Source organism: Anopheles darlingi, chromosome 2 (assembly GCF_943734745.1).
Source record: "Anopheles darlingi chromosome 2, idAnoDarlMG_H_01, whole genome shotgun sequence".
NCBI classification, from domain to species: Eukaryota; Metazoa; Arthropoda; class Insecta; order Diptera; family Culicidae; genus Anopheles; species Anopheles darlingi.
Genome location: NC_064874.1, coordinates 36524403 through 36551902, shown reverse-complemented (window position 1 = coordinate 36551902; position 27500 = coordinate 36524403). Strand labels below are relative to the sequence as shown.

General features: G+C 51.4%; 1 protein-coding gene and 1 long non-coding RNA gene across 4 annotated transcripts in view; one reads left to right on the top strand and one right to left on the bottom strand.

The window, feature by feature from the left end:
* LOC125950657 (uncharacterized) overlaps positions 1–2537 on the top strand; it is a 13257-nt gene extending 10720 nt beyond the window's left edge. Inside the window, exon 3 of the long non-coding RNA XR_007468736.1 lies at positions 2419–2537. This is a non-coding gene — a long non-coding RNA (uncharacterized LOC125950657). The remainder of the gene's footprint in view (positions 1–2418) is intronic.
* Positions 1–27500, bottom strand: part of LOC125950652 (uncharacterized) — a 37714-nt gene that overhangs the window by 5724 nt on the left and 4490 nt on the right. For 2 of the 3 annotated variants that reach the window (XM_049678837.1, XM_049678839.1), the window contains exon 2: positions 706–793. The gene's annotated coding sequence lies outside the window, so the exon portion shown is untranslated. Of the gene's footprint in view, positions 1–705; positions 794–23355; positions 23621–27500 lie in introns of all 3 variants that reach the window. The other variant, XM_049678838.1, reaches the window with a different exon arrangement.

Below are 27500 nucleotides of genomic sequence, written 5' to 3'. Positions count from 1 at the left end.
ATAACAACAACAACAACACAAACTACTACTACTACTACTACTTCTACTGCTGCTGCTGCTGCTGCTATGGCAACAACAAAATAGCTGCCAGCAATAAAATAAATTACATTTCGCGGCCACATCGCGCCGCGGACGAACGCGGAGACGGAGAGGGTGTGTCTCTTTCTAATGCTTTCTTATCCGTGGGAAGAGCGTGAGAACCGAACCGAACCGAACCGAACCTCACCTTGGCATCGTCCCCGGCCGTTCCCGATCCCTGCGAGCTATCGTGCGATCATCATTCAACCAGGACCCAGCCTTCTAATCACCCTTCCTTGCTGCCTTCCGCTCGAACCCGATCTTCGTTCATCATTTACAACTCATGCCCTCATGCCCGAATTGCCCCCCTTTCCCTGGCTGACTGACTGACTGGCTGACTGATCGTGCTTTCTGAAACGATCATATACCGTGGTCTCGCCAGGCGCACCAGTAGTGGGCACTCGGTTGCTATTGCTATTGCATAACCGTTTGCCAATCGCGCACGTTTCAAAGCTCCACGGAGAAGTGCATGAGCCACTCCATCTTCCCTCGTTCTCCCTTGTCCTCCGTCCGTCTTCTCATTCTGAGACGTATCACAGGATAGGAGGTAGACGAGTAGAATATCCGACTGCATCTGACTACTGCACGTGATGGTGGCGACGGTGGGGGCAGCGACAGCAAACTTACCTCAAACCGTGCAGACTCGCATCGGTCGATCCCGTCGATGCATTCGTTGTCCGTGGGTTGCCGTCGAGGGCTAGACCGTACTAGGGAGCTGCAATAGCAGAGAGGGAGAGAGAGAAAGAAGAGGAAAAACATGATGAGATTTTTCCCAGAGTACAACATCGCGATTCGGGTGGCATTGAATGTTTTGTGGATGCATGGTGGGAAAAATGGTCTCGCTTGTCGCTGTGTATGTCGAGCTATGCTTCTATGCGTGTGAGAGGACAGCGGCTCCCTTCGGTGGTGGAGGATGGGGACATTTGTTCAATTGAATTAGATGTAAACGAGAAGTGCTCTAAGGAGCGAGACCGTTATTTTAGCCTCCGTTTAGCTATTTAATGTTTACAAACCTTTAACGTTTACATGCCACAGGGCAGGAGGGTGATAGAAGGGTGTACAGAATTAATACAAATTGAAAACCCCACAATCCAAAGATACCCTGTGTCTCATTAGAATAGTTGGGGCTATAGTTTAGTATGCATTCCTTGATTAAGATTAAATTAAGTTTAAACATAAAAAAAATATTTTTCCAATGGTGACTGATGATGATTTCCACTGATGACTAGAGAAGCCAGTATATTTGGACATAAAGACTACCTAACATTTTAATGGTGAAAGTTAGTGAAACGAAAGGCAACGCTTTACTTGAAGCAGGAATTGCAACCTTCGCTAGCGCATCGTGACACCAATTCTGCGCCATCACAATGCTCCAAAAATGGCAATACTCTTAATGAGCCGGCAATGTCAGTCACGCCGACTTCTTCTGTTCAACTTTTGGGCAACACAACACAACGTCTTAATTAAAATTTAAGAAGCAAACTGTTCATCTAATTGCTTGCCTGGTTGATGTTGATGTACTCACAATGAATCTGAGTAGGCCAACAGAATCGTTTTGTTTAAAGCGCGTCATAGCAACCAGTCGTCGTATAACGCACCTTTATAACGTGCAACGAAAAGAAGGACCAAATTGTTCAAACTGTACGCAAATTTATTTGAGTATATAATGCTTAACGGCATAAATGACCTGTTATACTCTAAGGAAATTGCTCATTAAATTACTAACTTTACATTGATTTATCCAACTAACGGAGCATGAGCAACAATATCTGATGAAAAAGACGTTGTACATTCGAGAAACATGAATTTATCTAAGCAATCCAGCAGATACCCTTCATGGCGCGCAATGCTTGTACCACATTGGATTACAACGAGCCCAGCGAGAAAGATAGAGTTCAGTTGGGCAGCCAAATGACCTTACCGAGCCCATCTAATATGAAACGATAATTCATATTTGATGATATATTAGTGTTTATGCTCTCGGAACGACGGGGAGGCCCGGGGCGATGCTGGAAAAGCTCCTCTGAAGCTCTTCAATCATCAGTTTTTGGATGTCCCACAGCACCGAGGACGTGCTGCGATTGAACAGCTCGAGAGCAAGATTCGTTTCAACATTTCCGAATGCGACCTCCCCCCACCGGGGGGCGGATGCTTCTAGCGAACCGGCACTTGGCACTTAAACCTCCGCCTCCGCTCTCCCCCCTCGGTCACCGAACAGTCGAAGACTTTTGACAGCTTTATAGCTCCGGACAATGGTGTCGGCCACGTGAAGCATCACCCTTTCGACGGACCACCAACAACTCACTTAAATCTGCCTGCCCATGCCACCACTTTCTCTAGAGCGCTCGGCCGTTCCTCGGCCTCCTCACCACTCGCCTACCCTCCCCCGTCCACACCACGAAGCACGTGTGCTCATTAGATGCAAATGATGTTCCTCTTCACCTTCACGTGTGTGGCTTCTTTTGGGGCAGCAACAGCAGCAGCAGCATCCCATCCCTGTCATCCCGAAAAGCATGGCCCCAGCGGGCTATATGTTTCTGAATGGATTCTATCTGTTTTGATTCCCGGCCGCTCCTCCGACCTCCACCGTCGGTATAGGCCGGTCATCAACGTTGCCGCCGCCGCCGTCGCCGCACGCTGTTGCTGACATGCTCACCACCCTTGTCGACTCGGGCGGGCATCACCATCGGGTGGGATAACGGAATATTATGGCGATTCATTATGTGGATGCCCGTGCTGTTGCCCGGCAAAAGGTGAAAGAGGATCCCGATGCTCGCGCGACTGGCACACACTCACACACACACATACGGGCGCGCGCGCGTTCGCGTACACGGATCGCTTTCTAGGAAAAGGTCTGTTTCACCCTCGATCCTCTCGATCGAAACGATCATAAACGCTACGCTGCTGCTGCTGCTGCAACAGCTGTGGTGACGAACGTGCAACCTAATCTCTCCCTCTCTCTCGCTGTCCAGATGGTCCAGCCAGCATTATGCGCAGTGATGGCGAGTAACGAACGTACGAACGAACGCCAGCCACCAACCAGGAAGGCCCAGGAAAACTTCAATCAATCCACACTAGGCCATTTGGCGTTGGGCTCTTCTATTCCCCTTGGAGGGGGGATGAGGGGACCACACACACCATTGCGCGTACTTTCGGTCTCGCGATCCCTCGATGCGATGCGGTAGGTTTTTGTCGATCATTCACTTTCACGCGATCGTGCACAGCGCGTCTGTGCGGTCTCGATCGTCCATTAGCGTCCAACGTGCCTTCCTGCGTTTCATCACAGGATCATCACTCAGCTGGTGGTCAGCTGCCGTTCGTTCTAAGCAAATTTCCATCCACTCCATAAGAATCAGCATTTGATGACCGAAATGGATGATGATCGATCATGTCGTCTCCTATCGGGGCGATGATAACGGCGATGCGAAATGTCAAACCCACGCGAGCATCCCGTATCGATCAGCGTCGCCGAGCGAGCAACCGTTTTGTATAGAACCGGATTGGGCGATCGAGCAAATGCGAAAAGATCAAGCGCACCTCACGTTGCGTTGCGTTCTCTGCGTTGCCGCCTGGGAGTGCCTGGAGTGGTGGCGACGCTGGCGACGTTGCCGGAGACTGCTGCTGGGGTGCTTTGCCATCCGGATAATTGTGGCCGACCCGACGTAAGTAGAATTGATTCCTGCTGCAGGCGGCACCATTCAAACCACACCGTAACACCGATGGTGTGGCGATGGTGTAGCTGGCACTCTCAGCGGCAACCCAGAGGCCAGAGGCAAGTCCCAAAGGGGGTTCGCACGACTCGCGGCAACTGCCGCTGCTGCCGCGCATTTCGAAAGTCGCAACATCATCATCTTGTTCTTGTGTTTTTGCTTTCCTCTCGTCCCAACCAGCGCCAGCGGCCTCACCGCAGCGGCAGTGAATGCTGTAGAGACACCGCGTCGTGTCAATTGCGCAATTCCAGCTCACCGACACCGTGCTGGGTGTGCGGTGATTCATCATCAGCATCAACATCATCATCATCATCATCATGATCGTGATCGTCCATCGTGGTTCCAGTTGATCCATCTTCGCAGAGGCCGCGACGCTCGCTCGGCTTCAAAAACACTGGAAAAGCGGCCCATGGTGGACGGCACATGATTGCGGGACGCCAATTTCCCCCCCAAAAAAGGCACCAAACATTGGAGGAAAATAGCGCACCCGCTTGCACCCAGCACCAGCACCACCAGCAGAAGCAGCAGCATCATCTGTGTACCGAATCCGAGCCGAGCCGAGCCGGAAGACCGCAAGACCACTTTCCTATTGGTGCCGGGGGCTCAGAATGATTGAAAGCATCCGAAAGCCGGCGGCCGGTCCGGTTTCGCCCATGGCCAGTCGGCGTGGCGCGAATAATTATGTCGGAAATTGAACCGAAAATAACGGTCATTACTTAATGGTGGCAACGGCAATCGGTTGGCCGGTTGGCCGGCTGTTTGGTTGGTCAATTGGCCACCTTGGCTGAAAAGAAATGCGGCCAGCGCGGGCGCACGCTCTCGGCTCGTGATGCTCGGATGCGGGAGGTTAGAGGGTTAGGGCACTGATTTGACATTGATTGGCGGGGGTGGCATTCGATTTCGTAACCCCCTTTCGGCCACCGATGCCGATGCGCAGCTGAAGAAGCAGCGCGCCCAACGTGAGATGAGGTCATTAGCGAGCTCCCGGAAACAAGCTGTCTGCCCCCTGGTTCTGCCTGCCTACGGCTTCGGGACTGCTCCAGCATGGCTCGCGGCCCAGAATGCAGATCACCACCACCCAGAAGAAGACCCAACGACTGACTGGCAGGTAGGCAGCAACAACAACAACGAGGTGTGTGTGTGTATGCGTGTGTGGATGGTCCAGCTGTGATGCTACAAGCTGCTATAGCTGACCGATCTTATCTTCATTCGTGTGTCCACCCACCGCGAGTACGATCGTATGGTGGGCCACCCGCGGCCCGCGCCACCCCGGTTGGTGCATAATTTTGCCATAAATATTACAGCGACGAGCCCCGTGGACCCAGACCCCAGACACCAGACCACACCGGGCAGCCCATTCCCTCCGATCGCTCGTAACTAATTCGATTCCCGATTTCTGCGCTCCGCGCCGTTGTAATATGTTAATTAATAGTTTTGTGAAACGGTCCACCCGGGGTGACTCTCCTCTCCACTTTTGCCGGAACGGCCTAAACCCGAAAACGGAGAGAAGACGGCAAGAGAGAGAAAAAAAAACAACCGTTCGCCGTTGCTCGCGTGAGCCGCACTTCGATCAATTTATGGAGCCAAAGCTGCTGGTGCTGCGACTGCGGCTGCCGCTGCATCTCAGCCACCGGAATGGCAGCAACAGACGCGCGGAGAGCGGACAACGATGGCACCACGGTCTGTGCGGAATGCAGTGCCAACTGCTGCTGCTGCTGCTGCTGCTCCGTCTGCTTCTAGGGCTCCTGGGTTGGCCCCTGCGGGTGCTTTGGACACCACAGCGCGGAAGACTCGTCTGCTCCGTTGGCCGTTGTATGCGAGTCGTGGGTTTTATGGCACGGTCGCCTCTGTTGCGCCTCACGGGACAGAACTTAAAAGCGAAATAAACAAGATGATTATTTTTAATAACAGTACCACCGCTAACTGCGCTGCTTCATTTAAATGTAATTTACTCCTTTTTGCCACCACGAGGATGCCAGGGCCCGGATCCAGCAGCAGGTCGCAGAGCCTGTGGGCGCAGACCAGGCCAGAGGAGAGAGAGGGAGTCGAACCCCAGAACACCGTTTTGTTTCGCCTCCGGATTTTTGCCTCCAAAGTTGCTGCTGCTCGGAGGAGTAAGAGGATAATAACAGCGATCTCGGACCAACCAACCGGCCAGCCAGTTGTCCGGCAGCACCGAATGGTAGCTCGAAAAAGGCAGGATACAAACTAGGCAGGATCCGTGGAACCGTCCTCGTGTCGTGACGTGCGACGGCTGAGGTGAGCCGATATAATGGTTCACCGTGCGTAATTGGGCCTTTTGAGTAGTAGAAATTGATGATCACGTTGGACTGTCCTTGAGAAACTTGGGGGGAGGGTTGTGGGTGGGGAATTAATTTGTGATCCAAAACCGTCAATGATACTTGCTGACGTTTGCTTTAGTAGTTGATTGGGAAATTTTGGGGCCAGCAAACAGCTCATAACGGTTTGCCTGTTGCGTATGCGTTGTTGTACGGTGGTATTGATCAGAGCATTGTCTAATATCGTGAAACAGTAAGTAACAAGTAACAGTAAGTAAGTGTAACAAAGTATTAGAATATCAAAGCAACAGCAACAGCTAGTCATGTTTTCGCTTGTGTGACAAACATTAGTTCAATCTAAGCTTAATGTGATGTGATAAATCTTTGCAGGAATCGAATCTATTCGAATAATATATATCTCAACTTTTATCATTTGTTATCCAACTTCGATTTGTCAGCTAAACTATATCCCAGGAATTTGTGAATCGGGGTTAAAATTCCGAAATTGCTTCAAGCGCAGTTTTCGATTATACCATTTCGATTACAGCATCCAACATCTTGCACTTTTTAATCATCGCCATAACTCCCGAGGTTAATACAGCTGTGATTATGTACAATAATATTTCTATTCGGTAATTGACAAAATTCATGGACCTCCTGTTTAAATAATCTCAGTTTTCTGGATGTTAAATGATTTGCCATCTTTTGGCAACCTTTTAGGAATAGACGGCAGCAATGTTCGTTTATTCTTCTATTCAAGTAGAGTTTGGTTTCGAAGAAGTGCTGACACCTCACTGAAGTTCTGTCAAAAGGCAGTCATTCCGGCGAAGACAAATGCCTCTACAATAGATCTGTGGATAGGTGGTCACGATATTCACTCACCGAAAGCCAAAGTGTGGCTCTCAGGACGAACATCACGAAAAGCAATCAACTCCCATCGCTCATTGGGAGTGACATTTCGCTAGAAGATATTCCAACGAACGGCTTATTCCAAGGAGGCTTTGGTACGGTCCAAGGAGCCATTGTTGTGATGAAAAGTATGCTGCCTTCACAGTGAAGCCTCACAATACTTCAAGGTGACCAATTTTGCAAAGGTCATAACGTGGACAGAGCCCAGGAACCCACTTGACGTTCCATACAAAATGTCCATGGAATATCAGTGTTTTGTTGTCTCCCGGGAGTCAGTTATTTGACGCAATACACTTCACAATCGACAGGTATTATTAAGTGGCCACATGCGGCCTTGCTTGATGACCATTTCTCGTTGTCATCAACACGATTTACTTAAGTTTAGTTGAAGTACCGAGGCGAACCGTTTGTACCGGAAGCTTAGCAGGACACGCATCCGTGGTTTAATGAGTTTTCATTTCGCGTGAGGAAAATCCCTCCCCAAAGCACCCAAAGCATGAGGCGCGAAGTTGGTGCCAACATTTCACCAGCTACTACCACAGCAGGCAGTACCCCTGCTGCTCGGGCAAATTATTTGCTTGTTTTGTGTCTGATTTACGATGCAACCCAGCATATACCCACCGGACGCAGTCGTGCCGGAACCCCGAGTGGTGGGCTCGCTCTCGCAAATCGCCACTCGACGGAACACGGAAGAAATGTGGCAACAACATTGTCGCTGGGTAAGCCTCCAGCACTCCTTGCACCACCAGAGGACCCAGAAGAACGATGCCGTACGGTCGGTATTAATATTCATAAAAGAAAACACCTATCCTCTAGTGCGCTCCCACGGCACTCCGTGGCGTCGTCGTGGCCCGTGACGATCGCTGCACGTGACCAGCTTGAGGCTCCATAGGCTCTTGTTGTGTGTGTGTGTGAAAGAGTTGCCTCGGTGAACCCTCGGGTACCATAAAACACCGTTTTTACCAACCAACTAACGGCCGCGAACGGTGAATGGGTATTAGATGGAAGGAGATGGATGGAAGTCGACAGTTCGAAGCCCATCTAGCCCTCGATTGCCGCCAGAGCCGAGGATCGCTGCCTTTCGCCGCCTGCTGATCCAAATCCCTGCCGCTGGAGCGTTGTCCTACGTTGTAAAGGCCCTGATGCGGCAGCAGCAATGGCCGCTACAGCAAAAGGGCGCTCAAGGTGAGAACGAGGTGAGGTGAGCGATATGACGTGGCGGTCTGTACGGACGGCGCTTGCTTTGTTGGTGTACGGCGTTTCGAAAGCATGCAGATCAATAGATGAAGCGATCGCTTCTCGATAGCGTCCTTTCTCTTTCCGGCGCGCGACGGGATGAACCGTGTCTCGTCGATGTTGACGCCGCCGCCGCCGCCACCGCCACCGCCACAGGAGGAGGAATCCATTTGAACTCGTGAACCATAATTGACCGACTTTTGGAAGATGGCGTAGCGAAGAGTGTGCCCCCGTGTCGACGCTAGATAGATAGAGAGGACGGGCGCGATGCCGTGTTGGGAACACCGTTATAAACCAGACGGTTCCGATGGTTGCCCAGCCCAGCTGGTGGTGGTTCACTCACGATACACACACACACACACACACGGACACACCACACGACAAAAACCTCGTTACTGAATGGCGGTGGCTACAGCTCGCAGCAACCACGCGCCGCATCTCTGCGCGAAGAGAGCGCATCGCATTGGCGCGGGTGTCCCCAAAAGGGGGGGTCCCCGGGTGCTCGGCATTGGCGCGGGCTTCTGGCCCTTCACTTGGCCGAGGGCGCTTGTTGGGCTTGTTGGGTTGGCACCGTGGAGTTGGATGGATCACGTTTCTATAGCAGTCGGTCGACATGTTCGGCCGAAACGCTGTCCGGTGGTAACGGCGATGGTGGTGATCTGCCTGCCGCGCGACCCCGCGTTCACAGCTGCGCAGCTTACGACCTTCGAAATACAAACGCACTCCGCCAGCCAGCCAGCCACCTAGCCAGCCAGCGACATGCAAGGACAAGACGTCGAGATGTGGGAATCGTAATTCGAAAGTGATGATTACTGCGCGCGACCATGACCGATGGTCCGATCCGATCCCGATGGTAACGGTTTGAGGACACTTTCCAGACCGAAACCGAACCGCATCATCATCCACGTGTGTGTGTGCGTGTGTGTGTGTTAATGAGAGCACGATCGCGGTACTGTACAATCCTTTTGCACCATCGGCGGCTGGCTGTCTTTCCTCCTCGGAGGACCACGGAGGGATAATTGCAAAGTGAAATGGACGGAAGAATGGATGATCACGTGCACCGCGCGCCAACTATTTTCCTGTCGTGAGAACGTGCGCCACGAGCGAATCGTGGGTTTCGTCCGATTGGTTTAGTGGCGGATGCAAGATAAAAACCGTATTGCGTCCCCCGTCATTCTGTTCCATGGTTCAGGTGACCTGTTCCGGCGCAAAATGGGGCCACGCTGGTGAGCCGCAGATGACGACGACGACGACGACAACGACGAGTCCTGTGAGTAACTCCGGGAGGGGGACCTGGGACGCTCAGGCACGCAAAGCTGGCCGCTGATGCTGATGCTGATGCAGAGCAACCGTGACTTTGGCAACAAACAAAGAACGAACTGAACGAAGCTCCAAACGGTACACCCAGCCCGGGAAAACGAATTGCTCGGGCAATTGCAGTAATTGCTGACACCGCAGTGAGACCCTGGGAGGGAGAAAGAGAGTGAGAGGGAAAGAAAGACATGGTGGCGGGGCCGTGATCCTCAGTAGAATCCGTCGAAAGATCATAACCGCCCGATAGGGGGCTATTGGGGCTATAGACCGCGGTATTTCGAGCAGCAGCAGCACACATAACCTCAAAACCAGGAGACGACGATCGAGCCCTCGCGAGATCGTTCGCATCTTCTAATGCCTCGACCGGGAGTGTGTCTTCAGGCGGGTGGTACTAGGCTCCTAAATGGTGGAGACGCGCGACCAACATGTCGACGACGACGACGACGACGACGACGGCGGCGGAGACGGGGAGACGGGGGTACAGAAAAATGATTCCGAAAACATTATTATTACCGAGGCACGATTTTCGCCCCCCCTTGTGCGACCCTGTGCGTTGTGGTGGTGCCCCGGGGACGATCCCGTTCGCTGGCACAGCTATTGAGCTCAACGTCGACAACGACGACGACGAAGACGGCCCCAACGATCGCAGCACGTCGCGACGGTGTAGCAGATACTCATCGCTAGATTCGTGGTATCGCGGTGGCCCATCATCGCGCAGCCGGTCCCCGGGATTCTTTCCCAGCAAGCGAGCGACTCCTAGCGCCGCTTTGTTTTCGAGCATATTTCGTCTATGATTTCCGCGACCAATCGGTGATGATGGATGGACGGCTGAGGCTCGGCGTCGACGGCGTCGGCCATTGCCGCAGACAGCCGGATCAGATCGGCTGGGATCGAACCGCAGATGGTCTCGAGAGAAAAGAACATTCTACTCTAGGATGGGGAGTTGGGGGGGGTCCAGGGGGGCAGACCATCCGTTTCGTGGCGACGACCTGACCCGCGAACGATAAAGATCTCACGATCTCGGCGGCGCTGTTGTGTTGTCGATCAACACAAATGGCAGCGCAAAGAAAGGCTACCCACAGGTTGGTGGTGGTGGTGGTGGTGGTGGTGGTGCTTCATCTCGGGCCCATTGGAGAAGCGCGTTAGCGTACTGTGTGGTGTGGGATGGAACTGGAAAAAGGCTTGAAAGGGGGAGAGGGATTGCTTGGACTGCCATCGAATGTTACTTTCCCGTGAAACGTCCCGATCTCAGACTGATCCTATTCCACTGCAGGATGACGAGAAACCTACTGGAGTAGCAGCTAGAGAGCCATTTGGAATAGATTTTTGGAAGACACATTTCACTTCTAAACCCTTCGGACTTCCACCAAGGCGTCTCGATAGGATGTTTTATGGCTTGAGACCTTGCTACCTGGACATTACTCAGAAATCAGACGCCCAAGCGCCTGTGGCTTCGATCCGGCTCTCGATCGTGCGAAGAATTCTGAGAAGGATTGACGCTGGATCCGGCCGTGAAGTGCTCGCAACGAAAAGGAGAGCAATTCACGCAATCCTAGATCCCCCGGGAGGTCCACTGGAGCGTTCCAAGATTGGCTAGTGCTAAACGTACTGTCCTGAAGGTAAACTGTTCCTCGGCGATGGCGAAGATCGCTCCAACAAGCAAGCCAACAGCCGCTTTGCACAAGCTTTGTCACTTTAGAAAGGAAAAGGCCTTCGCTGATGGGCGCCTTCGAGGTGCAAACCGCGTGGAACGGTCCACAGCGATAGACTTTTTTCCCTCTTCTCTCAATCGTTGTGCTCAATCCTACGACAATCGTTAGCAATCGAAAGGCTGGAGAAAAAAAACGCTTCAACCGCTGGAGATGATGATCAACAGCTGACTACGAGATAGAGCAAAGAGAGAAAGAGAGAGAGAGAGAGAGAGAGAGAGAGAGAGAGAGAGAGAGAGAGAGAGCGGTTGCAATTGCAGTTGCGATTAGAATTGCAAATTGTACCAATCCTCCTTCACTAATGGTTCGCCAAAGGGCGCGCCAGGGAGCGCGTGAAAAGCGAGAGTAACTGCGCGTCGTCACTGAAACCTGGCTACTGCCCGGAGTTTGATCAACATTCCGCTTCCAACACGTGACCATCGCTAACTATGCGGACGGCGACGCGACCGACGACACAATTAATTACTTCTGCACAGTCTGCGCGGCGGCAACCAGTGCGCAGTTAGTGCACACACACACATACACACACAGGCAGGAAACCATCATCGGCGCACGGCGTGGCAAGGAAAAGGAAAGCCTGAGGTCCCCATCACCACCCCAGCAGCCTCCGGCTAACTGGACGTGAAAGGATGTGCGGTGCATGGTCGCTGAGGCCACTCATATGTGGAGCAGTGTGACAGCCCAGACCGGCTGTCGGCGCGCGGTATGCGGAGAGCCACTAGCCCCACGTCCGCCTAGCACCAACCGGTAATCAAGTCGTTAACGGTTTGATAATGATGAATTATCTCAATGAAAATTGATTTCCGCCCTTTTACTCGAACACTGCCTACTGGCCACTCGTGCGGCGTGCGAGCCACAACAACAACAACAACAATAAAAAGCAGAAACCGGAGAGCCAGGAAGTACAGGAAGGAAACGAACGAACGAACGAACCGGATACTGTGGTGGTCGGTGTGCCGGCGTAAGGGCGATCGCGAGATCATCAAGGTGTGCTGTTACCGCTGGTGCGCTGAGCGTGTCGTGAGTGAAGGCACAAATCTCGGAATCGATCATCGGCCATCGAGCCACCGAGATTGATCGATCGCTGTGAGGTTAGAAGGTCACCACCAATCAAACCCGGACACCGGACAGTGCCAGCGCAATCGCGATCGTGATCGCGACCTATATCCAGGCGACTTGTTGCGCCCTGGTCCGATGGTCGGTCGGTCACGTGTTTGGGGGATGGAAAAACCGCAAACTCATTGCGAAAGTGGCTCCCTTAGCCGGAGTGGACTACATCCTGTCCGCCTGTCCGCCTGTCTGCCTGGCTGCCTGTCTGCCTGGCTGCCTGTCTGCCTGCTCCTGCTGCCTGTACAAAAAACATTGTACCGACGACGAGCCGATAACAACGAAGGTATCGGAGTGCACACCGTTGGGGCCCGAGGAGAAAGTACTAATGATTGTATGGTGGTGACCGTTGCTGTTGTACGTTTCATCAGCATTGGCGTATCATCGGTGCGTAGAACTGGATTCAGTCGAATTCAGTGCTTCGCGTGGCTTCAATGTTGATTTGGGGAAACCATTCGACCATCGTGTGCCCGTTACCTTCCAGCCAGCCACCCTATCAGCCATCAGAGTATCGTGCAATCGGCGCACAGGCCCTAGAGGCGGAATGGAGCGCAAAGTTGGTTCACATATGGGACGGCATAAACAGGAACATGACTTTTGTTTCCTTGCCAGATGAGGCCTCCTGCTCTGGTGGAGCTACTCTTTCACCAATAGCTGACATGGAGCGGAGATGAACGACACACACACGTGCACGAACGTCATCATCATCATCATCATCAGCGACCATCATAAATCAAACAATCCACAAAACACAATGGACCTAACCAACAACCACCCAACGTTCTTCCCCGTTTTGGAGCTCTAGAAGTGGAGCAAAAGTTTCAAACAATGGATTCCGGGTCCCTCCCCCCCAAAAACTGATCACCGGTTCACCGATCGGCCCTCCTCCGAGCTCCGTTATGATTCTGGAGGATGCTGACGTAGGTTCACCGCCGTCCGAAACTGGGCTGCATTAGAAAGCAAACAACAACGACAACAACAACGCAGAAGCGGCGTAATTTGGGCATCGGGAATGAGAATTTGCCCTTCAGGGCGTTGCACAGCAGCGGTCTAGCGATCTGTGGGGGCTCGCTGTTAAAATGCTATAGCTCGAAGGAATGTTTTCGACGCAGGTTTTGTTGTTGCTCGACCCTCTCAGATCCCGCCAAATCGGAAGGAAAGTTTTCGCCGATCCGTTAGCCTCCGGTTAATGAGGTAAGAACCGTTTGCACCGTCGTCGCGGTGGATCTAGCGTTGCGAAATGCTGGGTTCAACGAACTTTGGAACGGAATGGAAACTAATCCGAAGTAGAGCCTATGCCCCGCTGCTTCTTTGTTCCATTTGTTTAGTGTAGTTAAGATTGGACTAAAATATGGTAAAGCTTATTTTGAAAATCTCGAAACTGATGGCAATCTTGCAATGCAAAGTCTAGGATAACTTTATAGACTTGCAAGCGTTGATCTTTAGGTTATGACTTTTGAAAGGTTGTATCCGTATGAAGTTTCGCAATCTACTTTGCTTTAGATGATATGAAACATTAGTTCATAGGCTACTGCGGTCGTTGTGCGACAGGGTGATCATGCTATATGGAAGAAGTTCTCACAATAGAAGTTTTGGTTTGAAAATAAACTCCGTCACTGTGAATCGAAAATGTAAATAAATGGTAATTGAAACGCTTTTGCTAAAACATAAACTTATTGTACTGCAACTGATAGCAAAAATACTTTTCAGATCAGTGAGACATCAAAAAATACTCCGAAGAAACGTACATCATGAACATCACAAACAAGGATAATCGTTTAACATCGTCTAGTTGTGAAATCTCTTAACTTCAATGCATGCAATCAAGAGTTCAAGAAGATAAAACAAGAACGAGTACCTTTCTTTTAAGTCGATTTAGCTCAAGTAATACAATTTTACTAATCTATTGAGTTATGGATGGTGCTGAAGAAGGAAATTCAGGCACGCCCGGTGTCCCAGCCTCCACTGTGGAGGCTCCGGTGCACAAGTACCCAGCCACAACTTGTCTGTGTTCAAACCCAAACGGTGTCCTTACTGGACCGCTTCCCCTTTCACACAGGCACCGCCACCGAACAGAAGACATTGACATCGTGGCGGTCACGCAAACCCACTGTGCCACGGCTGCTCTCGACCGCCCTTCCTTTCCGCGCTGCATTCGCCCGACATAAACAAAACGTGAAAGCGATGGGCGGAAGGAGGGGAAAGAAAATGGTCAAAACGGTCGGTCGGACAAGTTAAGCACACCACCTAGCACACAGAGCACTCCTCCTGGGCCATTTTTCGTGTTTTTTTTTGCGCGCGTTGTTGTTGCAGAAAATCCCGACTCCCAACATGCATCCAAACCATCACCACCTACCTACCTGCCTATCTTCCTGCACTTCCAAACAGGTTCCTTATGCTCCAGACCCTTCCCCCCAAACCCCTCACCATCTTCTCATTCCCGCTTATTCCCTCGAGGCGGCAACGAACGCGCGACATCGCGGAGTGCGTTTTCGGTGCAACGCCGAATCGGGCCGACCTCCGGTTATCAAACTTCTTCGCCCACCATACACCGGCCGACCGCCCCGGTTGGTTTGTTGACCGGCCGTTCCGGGCATTCTGGCAGAGTTTTGTCGTCGAGGCGAGCGAGCGAGCGAGCGAGCCGCCGTCCCAAGTTCAGCCCCCCGGGCCCGGTTAGTGGTGGTTTGGGGAAGACCTGTTTTGTTTATTTGTTTGTTTATTTTGCCAGCATCAGCAGCGGCCGGTCGGTGCACCATCATCACGGTCATGCGTTTTCTTCAGCCGCTGCAGCTGCGACCGACCGACCGCTTCTCTCGCATGGCCAAGGGTTTTGCCCTTTTTGTTTTTTTGCTGATTTCTGTTCTCGCTGCCTGCCCACTACTACTGGCAGGCAGCACTGGGGTGGGTTTTTGGTGGAGTCTTGAAGAACCCGAATCCCTGGCCTGCCTGTCCAGAACACTCCACACGAACCAGTTTCCAGCGACAAACTTGCGCACCTCCCCATGGTAGAGGTAGCGATCTCGTCACGGAGGTATAGGTAGCGCGTATTGTATGCTGCTGCTGCTGCTGCCGCCAACAAAACGATCGTTTCGTCGTTACTCGCCGTTTGATGTGGTGTTGGGAAGCGTTTGATGCGTTCCCGGATCCTACAAGATGACGGGGTTGACGACAGACGAAAGCACCAGCCGCCAGACCAGGCACCATTGCTTCTGCAGCAGCTGCTGGTGCTGCTGCCGCTTGTCAGTGACCGCCAGGGCCAATGTTCTATAAGGGAAAAAGGGGGTGGTAGTGATGCGCCAAGAGGGGGGTCCGGAACGGGGTGGCAGTTGCACGATCAATCGGAAAATAATTCAGGAAAAAGAATGTTAATTTGGCACGGTTCGCCTGGCTTGCTATTGAGCGCGCATCGCGGCCGCGATCGTATATGCTCGTGCCGTCCCTTCGTTCCGAGTTCTCGTTCTACGGTGTCAACGGACCGCGGGTGGTTGTGACCATCCTCACCAAGCGAAGCATCCCAGCGATACCCCCCCTACACCCTGACGGAGGACGGGGGGGGGGGGGGTTTAGTAACCGTTTAACAACCCTTTTCTCCACCTATTACTGGTGTGCTAGGGCGGTGCCGAGACCTCGGCCGATTCTCGATGCATTCTTCTCCTGTGGCCGCGCCTATCGACACACGTCATCAGACGTCGTCGTTCGTTGCGTCGCTCGTTGGCACGGCGCAAAACCCACGGCGAACCCCTCGGCCTGGTCTGGTGATCTCGCTAAACGATAGATATATAGAATGCGCAATGTTTGTGCCGTGTGCCATGTTTCGTCGCACGCCACGTTCCGGAATAGGAAGCGAGCGTCGGCGCACTAATCTCACGAAACGGATCCACCACCGTCTATAGTGCGCCGATCTGGCGGTGTGCTAGAAGACAATGAGGAAATATTTTTCCTCCCGCCCCCTCAGGGACCCCAGGCGTGTCGTCAGAGCGTCAGAGTACGCGCGGGACTCGGGTACTCGCCTACTCGACCCTTCTTGCGCGAGGGATACATTTTGGCGCGCAAAGACCGTCGTCGTCGTCGTCGTAGCGATCGACCGCCAGCAGTTCTCGTGCCGTCTTGAGAGGCCGATCGCGAAGGAGCAAAAACCTCTTCTCCACCTTCACACGACACGGCTTGGATGGAACGGGTCTTGGAAGAGAGATACCAGAGGGAGGCCAGCCACGCCAAGCAGGTATATGGCAGGGAAGGAAAGAATGAACGAAAAGAAGAAAGATTGGAAAAATGCGTGCGTACTCGCGTGTGTTTGTGTGTGTGTGTGCGTGCGGGAGCGTTGGTTTTCTGGTGGGACACGGTCACAAGAACGTACGTTATGTAATTTTTAATTGAAACAATTATTGCACGACACTCTTTCTTCCTTTTCTTGCTTGCTTGGGTCCGCGTTTCGTATCATGAACGATGACGGTGTGCTGTGCCTTCCTCTGGTTAGTGTTATGGTTTAAATAATTTTGTAATGAAATGATCATTTGTTAAAAGGGAATTATAATTTGTTAAAAGGGAACAATTGGTAAAAGATACTGTAAAGGGATTCGTCAAGTTCACATGGACTCAAAACAGAATGCGACTATATCGAAATATCGTAATATTATACATCGCTACAGGCCACAGTGATTGACTGTTTTTTTTAATTTTATGATTAACATGATATTCTGAATGATCTGAAGCATGTCTTGTAGAGATGAGCGGGAGTTTCAAAAGTAGTCAAATAAACTGTGGCAAAGATATTTAATGCACCGAGCGTAGGCAACGTTGCGCAATATTCAGTCCGTTGGATAAATTTGGTTTATCCAGTAATTTATCCGAAATCTCAGGATAGTTTTAATGAAAAAGTTAAAGATAAAAGACGAACGTGTTGAGAACAAAAAGTAATATCTTTGTCTAACTGTTTACGAATTTTTGCAAGGAATTTAACTCTGAACAAACTTTGTTGAGAACAGAAAATTTGGTGCCAGTGCGTAGGATTCATTACTATGATTTGCTCGGAATTGTGAAACATACTGCCTGGTCTACGAATAGTGGCCACAAATAAACAAATAGTTACTATAATTATTTAGTTACAATGGAAACTTTAAAAGCAAAAACTATCGATATCGTCTAAGAATTCTATCCATTTCTTTGAATTTCCATGCGTTTCACGACCTTTTGTCGTCGTCGGCGTTACTGCAAAAGATTCCTCCTTCGAAAAGCCCCAGGGCTCCGGAACAAGTCTCGTCGCTTACTTCGACATCTGTCTGTTCAGCGCCGACTAGATGCCGACCGGAATGTGCGCGTTGCACGTAGGCAGGAACCAATTTGGAAGGCCAACACTTTTCGCAACTTGTTGCTGCTGCTGCTGCTTCGACTAATCAACCATCGAGAGCTGAATGAGGGGTGCAAGTTAGCGCTTAGTGGCACCTTCACGCGACCAAAACTTGCGGCGGAATCGTGACTGAGGCGGAATCCCGTACGCCGCATCCGGGATCGGTCAGCGCGCCAAAGGTCACTAAGTTTCATGTTTCGTTTCCTCTACCCCTTTTTTTTATCACCTCCAACTTAGAAAACACCCACCACCACCACCACCACCAGCAGCGGAGAGGGAGGACGCATGGGTTTAATGTGAAATGGAGGAACAGCTCGCGGCGTACACGAGTTAGTACAAGATCCGCGCGTCAAATTCGCGCTCCGCGCTTCATCATCTCGCGACTCGCGGCTGCGGATCCGTAATGCGTCTCCAAATGGTGCGATCACGATCACCTGCGTAGGAGAGGAACCGTAGGGAACGTGCAGGCGGGTGGAAACGGTTCAGCCTCTTTGGAGGGACAAATGTGAAATGAAAGTGAAACGATGGCGAACCGATTACCGACCAACTGAGCGCGGTCGGTTATTAATCAATTATAATGCAGTGAAGTAGGCTATGGTTGGCGTCATTCAGGCGCCAGACCGCCAGACAAGATGCGAACCCCTTAGGTAAAAGGGAAGAGGGAAGCCAAAGGTGAAGCTTTACCTTCAAACGAGAGAAAGGACGTCAGGCTACACACATACACTACGCACACACACACACATACACACAGTACAGCACAGCACAGCTATAGGTCTTCGTCTGACAGAAAAGGAAATCCAAGCAGAGACGGATCCTGCGGACGACCGTGTATGGAAGTGATGGAATTATGAAATTTTTCTTTACTATCCCCCCTATCTCAGGGGCCAGAAAACCTTGGCCAGACCTTCTCCCTTTTCGGGACAAACCGGGTCGTCGCGTCCCGAGTGCCGAGTGCGATGGGTACGGGCCAAAAATAATCGGTAATAACCGTAGAAGGGTACTCTTTTTTCGCGAGCCCGCCACGGTCAGCGACAGGAGGACCACCATCGCCATCGTCAGCAGCATCCCATCGGCAGCTTCGTCCGCCGCGTGGCATTTCTTGGAAGTGGGAACTCCCAGTTGCTGGTGATGGTGGCGGCGGCCATTCATTCGAACGATGCATGCAATTTGTTGCCAATCGTGTCACATGTCGTCAGCGTGATATGCATTCAAAAGCAGGCAGACAGGCAGGCAGGCAGGCTGGCAGGCAGCAGTAACAGCCAGCAAACGGCCAGACATGCCTGACATTTCTGTTGTGCTGCGGCCGCGCATAAGGTGTGAAGCTTACCGCCAGCCAGTATTGGCAGCACGGATTCGTGTCCGCCACTACCGTTCTACGTGCAGCATTGTTGACAAAGAAGCTACCGACACGGGGACGTGCAGATGTGGCCACCCAAATACTGTGGGAAGCCCCAGTGTTGGCGGATGAAGAAGGCGTTTGTGGTTTACGCAATCGCTGGAATACAAACATTTTCGAAAAATTCCGTCTTAGCTCCTTGCTAGGTAGCAGCAGGTTTTGATTTGACGAATGAATGATCTGACGGAGAATGAACACGATCTTCCCAGCATTGATCGAATAAAGGGTCTTGTGCTTCTTATCGAAGGAATGTTCATCCTCTAGACACACAATGGAATCTATTTAAACAACCAAGCAAGATGCCATTGGGAGGCTTTTGATTGCGTCAACTGCAACTAAGCAAAAGCTGAAGCCGCGATCATAGGCGGACAACTTCCAGCCGTTTAAGGTTTCTAGCGTAGTTTCCGCGATTTAGTTAGCGCCTTCGAAGATGGGATTAAGTTTTGAAGTGTCCAGTATTGTAAGTTTTGGAGTTCAATAGGTGCAAGGACTGCCATAATATTAAAAAACGTATCCAAATATCCACAAAATGTATTAAATTTTGTCAGGTTGTGGTCCAATGGTATGCAAAAACTTATTCCAAAAACATTACGAAAACGTTCGCAATCGCCAGCACAATAACAAAATAGTTTTATCCCGCAAAATCCAACAAAAAGAAGACACGGCCCAAAGTAAAGTTACGTTAAATCCTTTGCCTCGACCCTGCAGAATATCAGCTATCATCCTACCAGTGCGTGCCTTCTGCTTTGGCTTAAGCCGCTGCTTAAGAAGATACGTCTACCAGACCGCATCACATTGGAGAGCGCCGAGCGCATTGCTCAAACGGAAACACGGAACGCGGAACGCAAATCGTAAAAAAAAACCCTTAAACATGACTTCAGCAATACTATCTCGGTGACATACATTTTGGTGCCTTCCTCTTCCTCCCCAAACAACCTGAAACCGACGAGTGCCGGCGGCATTTTCAGGTTTCAGGTGCGACAACGACACGATAACGATGGATCGGGCTCGCCGCCGGTGACGCCGCGTTCTCAGGCATTCGCTCGGCACCGCTGTTCGCTCATTCCCGCAGGTGGTGGTGCGCGGGAGGATGCGGGGATGCCGTAAGGTGCCGCACCGCGGGATCCACGCAAGACGCGAACTGCGCGAGAGAACGGGAATGAAGCAGCGAGCCGCGGGGTAGAGCAGCCAAAATACAATAATTTATTTGTAAAACGTTTAACGTGACGGTTTTATATATTCTGCGGCCACGCTATCGCCACGAATGGCCGGAATGGTTTTGGAGACGATGCGGGATGCGTCGCCTGGACCTCGACCTCGCGTTTCCTCCGCGGAAACCATCATCAGCGGGTGCGGCATCCTCATCCTCATCCTCATCGTCATCATCATCGGGACAGGTCGTAAACACGGAAAGAAAGCTCGAGGCGAAAACAACGGTGGCGCAGAGTGTTGCACACACGCACACACACACACTCACACATAGACACACACACGTACCCGTGCACACATACTAATGTAGGAAAAAAAAGAAATAAACCTCGTTCTTGTGAAATTTAGGTTATGCTCCCACCAAAATCGGTTCCCCGTACGATCGGTACGGATGCTGGTCACAGGTTGATACGCACGAGCTGTTAGGACTTTCCCCCGGACAAAAGCGCTCCCACCGTTTGGTTCAGAATCGTCGCAATTCGTAGAAGTCGCGGACGACTAGACGTTGCATGCGCGTGCCAACGCAACGCTTGCTGCTGCTGCTTAAGGTGCCAGCAAAGGGTCAGAGGGCTTGCCGCTGGACCTGGGGATCGCCCGCGAACGGTGTATTTGCGTGTGTGTGTGTGTGTGTGTGTGTGTCTCATAAGCGGAATCCGGTGGAATGGGTGATTCCGTGTGTTTGGGTCAAGCGTTAGCTCCGCTTGCTGTTGTTGTGCTGATTGCAACCACTCTCACTCCCGATGCCCGATGTGTCAATCACGTCCAGCATCTTGTGCCGGCCATCTCGGGAGCTGGCTCGAGAGACCGGTTCCGTAAGCCGGAACGTGAAATCGACACCGCGCCTTGAGCTGCTCAGTTCGTTTTTCTCCCTATTAACGGCACCTGCCCAGGGGCCGGCGCATGGCGTCGTCGCATGACGCGAGACTCAGCAAGCAAAAATCAGCAATGTCGGTGCGCTGCCAATGCTCCAGAGAATCGCCACCATTCACACATTAGAATGGCCCGGGACCGAGTGGACTGGCTCTAGAGCGAAAGCTCACCAGCAGCCACCTCCAACGTAAACGGTTCAAATCGGATTTAGCGAAGGCCTAGCGCGAGACGGAAGAGACGGGAATGAATGGGAGACGCAACCCTACACTCGCCAGCGTACCGGCGAGAAGGAGTAGGTGAAGTGAGGAGGTGGAAGAATGATGGTTGATGGTTGATGAGATCATTGCCATCCCCATCGGCATCAACGCCAGACGGGCCCCGATGTCACTAGCACACAGACGACACCTGCCTGCCTCCTTGGTTCCCCTCCGCGCCCGGCAGCCCTTCAACGGTTGCTTTTCGGTCGTCTCGCCCGTTTTCCTTTGGATTCTAGTTTCCAAGAGTAAGATCATCGCCGGCACGGTTGGCTGGATCCGGTTCGAGCCGAGGTGCCGAGAAGCAGACGCTTTTTGCCGACGGAACTGCTGCTTCCAGTCGCTAGCAGCGCATGGGAAACAGATGCGTCCGTTTCCTAGGCCACCGCCGCCGCCGCAGTCGCCGTTCGGCCTTCCGGATACGCTTCGTCACACACCATCGAGCCCTCCGTTTCCGGCAGGTGCCCCCTGCCGGCCGTTGAGAGGTCGACATTCTGGAAGAGTCTTCCTAGTCTTAATGTTCGAAGGAATTCCAAGTGCGATGTCGCTACCGGTCGGTAATAACTCGCGCAACGCAAGACACTCGAGGCAGGTGCGCGCGGTCTCACACACACACACACACACAAATGCTCGAGAGTCGTGGTCGAGACGCTCCGTTCTTAATGTACCGCGTAATTAACCATTTGAAAGAGGAGATCCGTTCGGTTATTATCTTCCTGTCCACTCGACGAAAGCCCGTGGCCCCCGCGTGGTGAGGCCTCAAACAATGGCCGCTCGATGGCTGGCGACGACGGAACCGGTGTTCGAATGGAGGACCGCGCTGGTGCTCAATTCGCAGGTTCGCTAACACTCTCAAATCGGCAAACCAATCGGCGGTGCCAATTGGCAGGTGCTAGCTACGGTAGGTTGAATGACCGAGAAGCAAGCGCACCGGACCAGACTTGGCGCAAGCCTGTGCCCGTGGTGGCCCGTGTTTTGCACGGTGGAACTTGTCTTGCGCGAACGGAACGGTGATGCGATTAGATTAGAGCACGCACGCCATTCGCCGCGTGAGGCGAGAGTAGAGCCAGTTGCTTCTGCTTCCGGCTATTGAACAACGGACTAGAGGGTGGAGGGGCTGGGCTGACGGTACACCCTTCTTCTCGGCATGACGCAAAGATGTCGTTGGCGAGCGAAACCAAACGAACGCCTCGCGATCGCGATGGCAAACGGAGAAGCGACTGACGATCGTTCTCCGCATGAGCGTTGGGGATGTTCACTAACACTGTCTTCAATTCAATCAGTGCTGTATAGCGAACGAGTTAGGCGTGATAAACGCATGCTGCGAAGGTTTCATGTCACATGTTTTTGTTAGATTGGCTTTGATTCCGACCGCCGTTCGTTGTTGTGGGACATACGATCGGAAGCAAGGCTTTGCGAACCTTTCACATAATGCCAAGACTGTCAAAATCTCTCTAATCGGAAAAACAATTTAAACCAAATAATAATCCAAAGGTGAGAATGTCTTTGAAGGGATTTGCGTGTCTACAAGCAACATACAAAAAGATTCTCGTTGTACAACAAACTTTCTACGGAGCATAATGGATGCATGTTGATCACGGACAATGCGAACACGAAGATGGGTTCAAAAGAAATTTCTGACCTTTAAAATTACGGCAAATGGGGATCACTGGGCGACTGGCGGTTCCCAGAACATTTTAGATTATTTTCAATGAAATAATTGCCAAGAAGGTTTTGAATTAGCAAACAATTTGAATCTGTCACTAGAAGAACATTGCAAAACAGCAAACAAGATGTACCATTATTCAACAAAACAAATTAATGGTAGAAATATTCGATAAAAGTATTAATTGGTGCAGGTTATGGCAACAACATTTTGGTCACACATATGGCTCATCCGTCCTTATATATGTTAAAATATTTTAGTCAAATCTTACCAGTCGTCAATGTAGTTAAAAGGTGCGCCAGTGGCAGTATCCACTAGAAGCACCTTATCTCTTCTTCTTCTTATTTGGCGTTACAGCCTACGAGCGGTCTTGGCCTGCCACTGCTCGCGATCGAGTACGTTCGTCCTTCAAGTCGATACTCCTGCTACTCTGGCATCAATGTCAATACCATCGCTCCATCTCGATTTAGGCCAAACACGCCCTCTTTGTCCATCCAGAAGGTATAAGAAGATCTTAATCCTTCCAAATTGTCGCACTATTGGAAAAAACATATTGCATAATTAAGTAACGGAAAATTAACGAACGATTTCAAAGTGATTATGAACATCTTCAGCGGATGCATCTTCTAAGTTGGAATCATTAACAGAAGAAAACACTCGTGAAAAAAGCACGGAACAACCCGTAGCTAGCCGTTCTAATCCTCCAGAATAAACCATTTCCCCATGTTTTCGTTACCAATGCACCGGTTTTAGTGACAAAAGAGCTTTCTTTCCCGATAGCCCTATCCCCACACCCAGCTGTAACCTCTTCCTAAACCTCCGTCCCCTCGACGGTGCGGGGGGATATCGATTTCCGTACTTTTCCCGTACCCGCGAGCCCTGCCCTTAACAAGCGTGCATGCCGTAGCATGAACCCGAATGAGGCCACGTGTGCTCGAGCTTGACCCGCTTTCGGGGTGCTCCGCGGGCACGAAAACCCAAAGGAAACGGTAATGGGGACCGGGCCGGGGGGGGCCAGAGGCAGGCCAGTGCAGTGCAGTGCAGCAGGTCCTTTCTTGCTCACTCGCTGCGCCATGCAATCCATGCAAGTGCAACCGGCAGGTCCGGGCCGGGGTTCTTTGAAATTGTAATTGAATTCACCGAAGGCACGACACACTCGCCCATCGATTCTGCCTCGTCTCGATCAGCCGGTTCAACCCTTTCGGCGCCCCTCCTCCTTCCTTCCCCCCCCCCCTGGCTCACGGTCCTGCACAAAACCTGACACAAACGAACGGTTACTCCCGACAACCAATCTTTCGGTTTCCTTTCATCGGCACCGCCCTGGATGACTGGCTGGCTGGCTGGCTGGCTGGCAAGCTGGCTGGCTGGCTAGCCAATTCAAAGTCGCACCATACAAGCGCAGCCATAACGTATCGCGCGGTTTGCGGAAGAGCCACGGAACCTGCTCCACCCAACAGAGGCAGCAGCAGCCATGCCGGTGCATGTCTCTCCGCTGCCACTGCTTGCCCCTTGTCAAAGTGGTGCTGCCTCTGATGGTGGCTCACGATGCTCACCCCGGCCGCAAGCATCGCGGCAAAACTCTCTAACCGCGCGCCGCTCTCGCCGGCTCGCTCGAGCCATCTTCAAGCCATCGAGCGTCACGATTCCACGATTGCCGGCGTAAGCGTATGCGCAGCCTCTCGAGAGTCCGAGGCAGGTTTATGGTGTCCAAAGTGCACACACACACGTGTACGGCCATTTCAACCCCCAGCACATTCGCATACTCGTTTCAACAACAACATCGGAGCCGACACACAACCAAGAGATCAAAGCTGGTTGGCTGGCTGGTTGGACCCTCAACCCTCAAACCAAGCGATCCGCTGATCAGATGATCGACTTTGACAGTTGTTGTTCGGCAAATCGGGAACGATCGCAGCAAGGGTGCAAAAGAAGAGAGAGAGAGAGACCAAAAAAGTGAAGGAGAAAGACAGAGAAAGAGAGAGAGAGAAGTCTACTCTCGTCAGAATTCGAGACGAAATCGAACAAAACTCATCCCGAGTAGCCTAACGATCAACGACCAACCAGCATTCGAATGCGCGATGGTGTCGCGCCGGCACCCAAACCACCAGTAACCGGATCACTCCCCTGGGAATTGATTGTCACACACTCACACACACACACGCACACAGGCTTGCCGCAAACATAAGAAAAGATGCTGATGAAGATGACGGGATGAAGATGGCGACGAGGCGTTGGTGGTTGGTGGCCCCCGGGACGACGAACCTCTCGAAGCTATCGGGAAGCTTGAGAGCTTGGTGCAGGTGACGTGCCCGTGGCTGCTCGCTCGACGCCCTGACTGCTGCCTGACGGTTCGAGAGTTGTTGACCTACATTTGTCGTGGGCCTCCTCCAAACCACCGCACTCCCCCCTCCCCCTCCCCCTCCTTCCATTTACCGACTTGGACCCCCTGAAGGCTCAATCGCCTTGTGCCTGTGTGGAAGCTTTCCCTCGGGATTGCCACCCCTCTCATTCCTGCCCGCTTCTACTCCTACTCCTACACTTCCTCTTTCTTCTCCTCCTCCTCCTCATCGTCTTACGGCCATCACTTTCTTCCTTAACCTCCTGTTGGTTAGTTGGTTGGGTCCGAAAGACCGAACGACAAGCCCCACTTGCCGGGATCGACTTGGCGACGTCATCACCAACGGTCGCCGGAAGCTGTACCGAGCGGCACCGAGTAGTGGTACCGAGCAGTTCCGTGCTTCTAACCTCCATTGTTTGTGTGACACATTCCGTGGTTTTCGCCATTCCGTTGGCGTGGCCTACAACCTTCACCAACGGTCAAAATCGTGCAAATGATAGCAACAACAAGGGGGTGGCAGGTGGACGAGCGAGCGAGCGAGCGAGCGAGCGGGAGCGCACCGGACGGATAAAGACCGTACGCTATCCGCTTACTGTCATTGGCCCAATTCGCAATTCGGAAGGGCAAACGAAAACAAACGAAAAACAAGTCGCGCGCAGCAGCAGCAGCAGCAGCAGTTGCAAACAGGAACTAAAGGAAAGCTGCTTAAGGGAAAGAGTGCACGATTGCAGCGCCCCCGGGTTCCAGACAGTTCGCCAGGATCGCCAGGCAACATTGTAACGAGATCGGGTGTTGTCAGCTTTCATATGGCTGGTGGTGCACGGAGAAACGATTAAATGGTGCATTTCGGCATGCTATCACGAACCGGCGTAAGTAGCTCACGCGTACCAATGTCCCTTCCGTGTAAGAAGAGGAGGGATGGTAGGAGGGGGGGGTTGTCTGCAAGGATAATAAGGCTTAACCGGCCCCCCCCCCCCCCCCCCCCCCCATCGCCGAGGCTTTCGGTCTAATTGGTTCGTAGCGTTTTTTTTTGCGGCATGCGCTGAAATTCCGGAGAACCTTCCCAAAGGAAAGGAATAAATTTCGAAGCTGACTTTCTCCGCTGATGCTTTTTTAGAGATAATTTAACCCGCTAGTTTCCTACTGTGGTATAGAACATTTTTCAATTTCCACTTTCCGAAAACAGAGCATTCCCTAACTTCTCATCTTGTAGGATCGTTGCTAAGATGTTTTGTAACATGCGGCAATACACAAAATGTGTTTAATCGCAGTAACATTGGTGAAAGCTAATCATTGCAGCTCTTTTCCATAAGGTTTTTCGACGTAAAACTCGTCCACCGATCAACGAATATCTGTATTTCATTTTTCAAATCATATGCCACGTACCGTGCGACGAAGATTTCAAAGAGAGCAAAACCTGATGATTACACTGACCTGTTTTGCTCACGCAGGTGAAATGAGTCCAGTGATGGCAAAAACGTGCAACGGTGAAAAACGCTTTTGAAACCGTTGTTGATAAATTTTTGTAATTCTCCTTAATTCGATTTCGTTTCTTGAATGTTCAATATTCTCCCAATATAAATCACAAACAATAAGAACACTTTTATAAGCAGGAGAAAAAACTGTAAACGGATGACTTACATCTTGTTGCAAAACTTTAGAAAACTACCGAAGCTACTGCCACAGCTTGCTGTGTGATATCATGATGTTGTCGCGCAGGATCGGTTTGCTATGATTAAACGGGCTAAAATTTCATCTACCGAACCATGCATTCCATCCAAAAACTAGACCTTCTGTTTTGTTAGCTATTAAACCTACTTGTTGATAGTTACTGTAGTTAAATTGATCAACTTGGATTCGTTTCGAATAAGCCACTGACTTACTCTGGTATTCTTTTTCTACTTTTTGCAAACAAATTTAAAAGATTGAAACAATCATCGACCTCAAGATGGTACTTTCCAGGCTTATCCCAAAACTTGTGAGAATTCCCATGAAACAGTTATGCGTTTATGGACCAAGCAGTGATATTTCAGATGCTTTAAAAGTAAAATTGACACCGCACTAAACTTAACCAGCAT